Here is a 6,931-nt window from a genome sequence, read left to right as displayed (position 1 = left end):
AAGCCTGCCTCTCGGTCAGCCTGGTCCGGCGAGTGAAGCACAGTGGAGGCTATGTATTTGTGCAGCAGCGACGCTATTTTCAGCGTGCATTTTCCTTTTTTTTTTTTTAGTTTCTCCTTCTGACGGAAAGGAAGGAAATAAGCTTGCTCCCCCCCCCGCTTTTTTTTTTGGGGGGGGGGGAATAAGGGCCATTGGCAACCGCACCGGGGCCGACGGCTCCAGCCCCCCTCGGAGCGCGGTCCCCGGGGGGCGTGGGGCGCTGCGGGCGGCCCCTGGGCAGCGGCCGCCCCGTCCCGGCGCGGTGCGGCGAGGGCGCGGGCGCCCCGGCGGGCGCCGCAGGGCCGCGGCGGCCTCGCGGAGCCCGGCGCGGTGCCGCCGGGGCCGGGGGAGTGACTTGCGCTCCCTCCGCCTCCCGCGCCTTCAGCCCTCCTCCGGGTAGACGGAGAGGAGGAGGAGGAGGGCGAGTGGTGGGAGGGTCTCCATTGAAATAAACAAGCAGGCAGTTATTAAAACGGGAACATGGCGGCCGCAGCCCCAGCGTCGGCTTCATCTCACAAAGCGAAGGTCAGCGCCGGCGGCGGCCGCGGCGGCGGACGGGCCCGACCCCGGTAACGGCTCCCGCCGCCCCGCGCCCCCCCGCGCCCCCCCGCGGGGGTGGCCGCGGAGCGGGGGGAGGGGGCTGCGCCCGCGCCCCCCGCAGCCGCGCTGTGCGGCGCCGGGGCTGCGGGGGCTGCCGGGGCGGCTGCGCGGGCGCGGGCGGCCCCCCCGCGGCGGCGGGGCGCGGAGCCGCAGCCCCTGCGCGGGGGGCGGCGGGGCAGCGCGCAGCTCGCCCAGCCGCCGCCGGACGGCGGGCCGGGGCCGCAGCCGCGGGCGCGCGGCGGGGCGGGTCGCGGCGTTACTTCCGCGGGACTTACCCCCCCATCCCCACCCCCCTTCGGTGGAAACGGGGGCGAAATGCGGCCCCCCGCGAGCCGCAGGAGGTTCGTCTGGGGCTCCCCGAGTGCCGCGGCGGGTGGGTGCGAGCGGAGGGAGCGGGCCTGCCCGCCGGGGCGGGGGGCGGCGGCGGCCGCCCTCGGTGCGCAGCGGGGTTTCCAGGGGCTTGTTTAGGATTCCCCCCCCCCCCCCCGCACACACCCGCGCGCAGAGCCCGGGACACGCGAGGGAGGGTCCCTCCCCCGGTGACAATAGGGGCGATTTGGGGAGCGGAGCGGGGCGGTGCTCCCGCTCCCCCGATGACACGAGCTCGGCTGGCCGAGGTGCCGGCTGCCCCGTCCTCCGGCGCCGGGCTGAGCGAGCCGCCCCCCTCCCCGCCCCTCCGCTCCGCTCCCCGCTGCGGCGCCCTGCGCCTCTGCCCGCGCCCGTGCGCGGGGGGCGGCGGCGGCCTTGCCCCGAGGGGGCGGGGGAGGGGAGCCCCCTGCCCCTCCGCGCCCGCAGGGAAAGGAAGGGGGGGGGGAGGAGACGGGCAACTTCGCTATAACTTTGTGCGCGGGGGCTGCGCCTGCCTGCGTGCGCGCGCCGCGCAGCCGCCCGGGGCCGCGCAGCCAGGCCGCGGCGGCGCAGCTGCGTGCGAGCCGCCCCGCGCCCGCGGAGGGACGGAGCACAGGAGGGAGGGGTGGGGGCCGCCGCAGCGCTCCGTGTCCGTGCGTCCGTCCCTGCCGGGTGGGGCGCGGGGGTCCCTGGGCGGGTGCCGCCGTCGGGGCGGCGGCGCTGCCGGGTGCGCGGGGCGCCGCGGGGTTGCGCGCGGGGGGGGGGGACGGTCCGCGCCGCGGGGGCCCCCACGCGTGTGGGGAGCGGGGGAGGGGTGCTGCGGGCCTCCTCCCTGCCCGCCCGCGCTGCGGGGAAGGCGGGTGTTAGAGCCCTCTGCACCTACTGCTGTGTGTTGTGGTTGTGTGGTGTGTGTGCCGGGGGGGGTGTCGCCGCCCCTCGCGCGGATCCCCGCTGCCGCCGCTCCGCGGAGGCTCCTGGGCGAGGCGTAACTGGAGCCTCGTCCCTCTCCGCCCCTCGCTCCTCCGCCTCCGCTCGGGCCCGAATATTCCCCCCCCCGGCGTGGGGCTCCCGTGCCTCTCCGCCCGCAGAGGGGCATGCATGCACGCTGCGGAGTCTGTCCGCGAGAAACCGGTCGCAGAGCCTCCCAAAAAGAGTCCTTTTTTTTTTTCTTCTTTTTTTTCCTTTACACACACACAAAAAAGGCAACGATGTTGCTAGTAATCACCAGGAAATAATGATATCTCAATCTCGCTCTGCGTTAACCTGTATGCCTCTGTCTGAAGTGTGTGTCTACAGGAGCGCGCTGTCTAAATTAGCTGGTAAACAGTCGTCTTGTAAAAGAACGGCTTGCTGTTTGGTAATAAATAATCAATTGTTTTTGTATTTTTGTTTATTCTTTCGGAGTAGGGGGAAGCAGGTGAATAGGCTTTATAACTGAAGTAATATTTTTACAATATTTAAGAATAGTTCAAGCTAAGCAAATAGTGTCTGGCTGTGACAGTTACAGTGAAGCACTATTGCCACTGTAAATAAGCAGTTTAAGACTGTCAGTCTTCTTACTTAAGGCTTTTTTTTTTGTTCTTAGTTTGCTGCCATTGTGGCTGAAGGCAGTCATTTGTTTTTATCCCTTTGGGTTTTTATGTACTGTAACTATAAAATCAACTCTAGCCAGTTAATTTCCTGGCTCTTTACAGCCTGATAGCGGAGTTGGGCCACCTGGTGGGCTCTGCTGGTGGGGGAATCCGCTGGGAGTCTGCCGAGCCGAGCAAGCCGCCGCTCCCTGCGTGGAACACTCAGAAACGCCCGTGTTGCACGCTGCTCTTAACGTCATATCGAAACTGGTGTTCTCCAAAGCTGGGCTGTCGTTTGCCTACGCGCATCTTAAGGCCAACGCGAATAGAAATTGGTCGTTCTAGCACAGTTAATGTAGTTGTTGTACCTCCTGCATAGTTTTGAGGTCATTTGCTTGTTTACATCAGTGGTGGTGGTGTCACAAATAGGGTGCATCACATGCATGCATGTTGATCTCTACGTACGCACCCAGGCGTATATGGATGCTCACGCCTTTGTGTCCCTTATTTTAGCGTTTGGAGTACAGCTGCTTGGGGACTGGAACATAGAAGTCAGCTACATTATATTGTATTATAATGAGATGTAAATTGCCCCCCCTCCACTGGTTAATGGAGAAGTGCTATGATAAGCTTAATGTTTGTGGCCAATCTCAGTGATTTAGGGTCTTAAACGAAATACTCTGTCATGGAATCAGCTTAGATTTATTTTTCTGAATATTTTGATAAAGATATTCAGAACAACTTTAAAAAGAAAGGCTGATTTTTTTTAACTATAAATATTTGAATAAGCAAATAATTTTTAATATGTTTGTATCTTGGTTTGGTGAGCATTATGCAATAAATGTCTGAAAAAGGTGGTGTAATCAGTTCATTTTTTCAGACAATGTGTACTTTTATTTCACATAAAAATTGGGGATTTCTCAATTTCATATTTTCTGAAGCTTGTGGTCTTCATAAGCAAAAGGATCCATGTATAACATGCTTCTAAGTATCTCTGCCGTGTCTGAGGACACTTTTTTACAAAATCAGTATTCCAGAAACAGAATTTCCCTATGTTCCATGTTGTGTGTTCTGGTGTTGCCAGTGCTGTATTGGAAACTCAGACATTTGAGGAAGGAACACTTTATAAAGGATAAAACTGTTCAATTGAAGTTCTTAAACAGGGACCTATATTATTTGAGAGAGTGTTCAAAGATTATTCCCTGTGGAAAAAGTGAGGAAAAAAACCTAGGGATTTGTTCCCATATAATGTAGTGCGTTACATTAAGCTCCAGCCATGAAGTCAAAATTAATTATTTAAGAATAATAAACATGTTTTACAATCATTGAAGATGTAGCTTGCTCATTAGAAGGCCGAAAGGGTCTACTGAGAGAGAGACATGTGAGCAGTGTTGACATTTGCAACTTTTCTCTCTCAAGTTTAAAAAAAAAAAAAAAAAAAGTAGGCTGTAGTCCATCTGCAAAGAGTGCAGGGTTTTCTGCAGGCGGAACAAAGTCCCGGAGGAGGCAGCTGCTGCTGCAATGCCCAGGGGCTCCCGGGCTTTCTCTTTGTTGGTGCTGTCACCCGGTCGGTCGCTGGCCGGACCTGGGGCTGCGACGAGCCCGCTTGCTGCAGAGCCTCACATTGCAATTCCCCAAATTGCGACTGGCCTGGGGCTGCGACGAGCCCACTCGCTGTAGAGCCTCACGTTGCAATTCCCCAAATTACAGAGCTTTACGGGAGTTAAGCCAGGGGATACCTGGTTTATAAAAGCAAATAAATAAATAAATAAATAAAAAGCTGGAACTAAAAACTAGCACCACGTTTAAATATAAGCATAACTCTCTTTGTCTGCTGAGTGCTGATAGGGTGTGCACTGAATAAAGAAAATACTGAACTAAAACTGGCTTTGCAGTGTTCGTTCTTGGTGTGTTTAGTGTGATTGGCCTCTCTAAACAATGCAATTTGTATTCAAGTAGGCATAAAGTATTTAAAAAATTCCACGTGTTTCTTTAGTATTCTCATCTACGTTAAAATGTTCGGTATTCATTTATTTCTATGTTTGGTTTCTGAGGTCGAAGGTTAGATGTAGTGTTACAGTGTATATGGTCCTGTGTGTGACATAACATTTCTGTCAATGTTACTCTGTTCTTAGTTTTTTACCTTATAGAAAGTATATTACAACATCCCTTTGGCCACCCGTTTTCCACTATTAGTTAATTTAGTTACAGATGGCTACTCTGGCAGGATCTCTTATTTTCATTTTTAAATAAGATGTGAAGTTCAATGCATTACTTGATTTTTTCTAGTTATTAAAACATTCTCATACTCCTGGTGGCAGATAATGACAAATCCTTCAGTGTAATGCTGGGAGCAAGGGAGGCGGAGAGGAAGAGGCAGGCGGGGGGGGGGGGGGGGGGGGAGAAAACCCTCCTGAGCATATGGAGACATCCAGAAAAAGATGTGCATCGTCAGCTGTGATTCCATTGTGTGCTTGCAGATAGGATCTGAGCTTCTCTTCTCTTGGGAACGGAAACCTTACAGAAGTATTGTTTGACTGTTGCGTGTCAGGATAATCAAGCTTAGAAAACGGATATTTCACAGATTTATTATAAATTATTTTGATAATATTTTAACATTTTGGTGAATAAATACAGTTGCCAGGACTCCTGTTCTGTATTGGAATAACATATTGAGCAGACATACATATTGGTGAAAGGTAACTTCGATGAACGATAAGAATAATTTCTAATATTACATCAGTGGTTACATTTTATTAAAGCAGCTTACCACTTCTCTGGTTAATAGTTTGTCAGCAGTATTTACATTATGCAAACACTCCCTATTTTTGCTGATTCAGTAGCATAGCCATTTCAAAACATACCAAGTAGATACGTGACATGTTAAGTGACAGTTTGTATAGTTTAATCAATTTAGGGTACAGAATTAAAAAAAAAAAGAAAAAAAAGCTCAGAGTGTTTTAAAATGTATTTTGTCAATGTTGCCCGTATTCAGAAATAGTATCTACACAATGAAAAAAATGGAGTGGAAGAAATTAATTTTCTTTTACTCAGTCCTGTATTTACTTATTATCTAAAGCAGTGTTTCCTCTCATGAGTACTTGCGTTTGAAATATTTCTGCTGTTTTAATAAAATTATTTTGAGTTGATGAATAGTTTGAAAAATATATACTGAATATGGTGGCTTTACTGCCTTAAGTTTGGTTATTGTTTATGATTTTTCAGTCTTGTTCTATAGCAATTGCTTGCTATTTAGGTTAAAACTAATAGAGTTTTATGGAAATAATGTGGACACAATTCCTATGGAAAATGTATGGTTGGGGGGTGCTGGCTTTTTGAAGTTTGAAATTTGATTATTAATTTAAATGTCTAAAGCTATACAACCACATGCTAACAGCGCACATGCTTTTTTCTTATGCAGCTGCATCATTATACTGTTGAAAGTCTTGCATTTCCTTAAATGGCTTCCATAACAATCTTCCATTAATACACTTACTGGCAGATATTATTCTTGCTTTGCTCTCATTTCAGCAGTTATAACTGATAGTAAATCCCACTATTTCTGTGAGTGTACTCCAATTACTTATGTTTTCAGAAGCCTTTTTGGAATGTGCATTTTGTTTTTGCAGGTAAAATGCCCTCTGTAGAGCCTGATTACATTTTTCTGTGCATTTTTGAACTTCACAAGTTACTTCCTGTTTGGAAAGGATAATTTATATTTTGCTAAAATAGTCCACGTTATATTGAAGCCATTACTATATTAACAAAAGGATAGGGAGTACAGGTGACAAATTAAATAAAGATATCAACTGGATCTGTTGATTTATCCATAAATCTTAGGTAGTACAGATCACATGAGCTTCTGTGAGGGGATCCCAGGATATAGTGAGGACATATATCTAATGCAGTGATGACTGAGAGTTGCTATTTTGATGCTTTTTTAGTGAGCTATGTAAGACATATTGTTACTCCTCGGTAGGATTTATAGTGGGCATATCACAATTGGCTGCTTTATTGGCTGCCTCAGTGGAAAAGTCTGGGACTGAAGAATGGGCATGGAAAGTGAAATAACATTTTACTTGTTGGGTCAGAATTATTATGGAATCTTATTCAGTCTGTGCTGTAATTCATCTGTGCATGAATGGGCTTCGTTTTTCATCGCTGTCGGTATTGATCTCTCATGAGTCTTATACATAGATTTTGAAGAAAATCACTTCAATTAAAAACAATGTAGTCTGGCGCTTATCTGTAGCTTGCTGATTATGTAGGAGGTACTTAATAGCATTAAAAAAGAAAAGTTTGTGAGGAAGGAGGAAATTCTGCCTATGAATAAATTTGATTGTATATACTGATGAACTTATAAATTCATCTTA

The 6,931-nt window shown here is 49.7% G+C and overlaps 1 protein-coding gene across 1 annotated transcript in view; it reads left to right on the top strand.

Moving 5' to 3' along the window:
• Positions 1-451: 451 nt before the first annotated feature.
• NCOA2 (nuclear receptor coactivator 2) overlaps positions 452-6,931 on the top strand; it is a 198,316-nt gene continuing 191,836 nt past the window's right edge. The window contains exon 1 of the mRNA XM_067290544.1: positions 452-564. The gene's annotated coding sequence lies outside the window, so the exon portion shown is untranslated. The remainder of the gene's footprint in view (positions 565-6,931) is intronic.

This window comes from Apteryx mantelli, chromosome 2, assembly GCF_036417845.1.
Source record: "Apteryx mantelli isolate bAptMan1 chromosome 2, bAptMan1.hap1, whole genome shotgun sequence".
Taxonomy (NCBI): Eukaryota; Metazoa; Chordata; class Aves; order Apterygiformes; family Apterygidae; genus Apteryx; species Apteryx mantelli.
The sequence above is the reverse complement of the archived record's forward strand: the minus strand, read 5'-3'. Positions and strand labels throughout refer to the sequence as shown.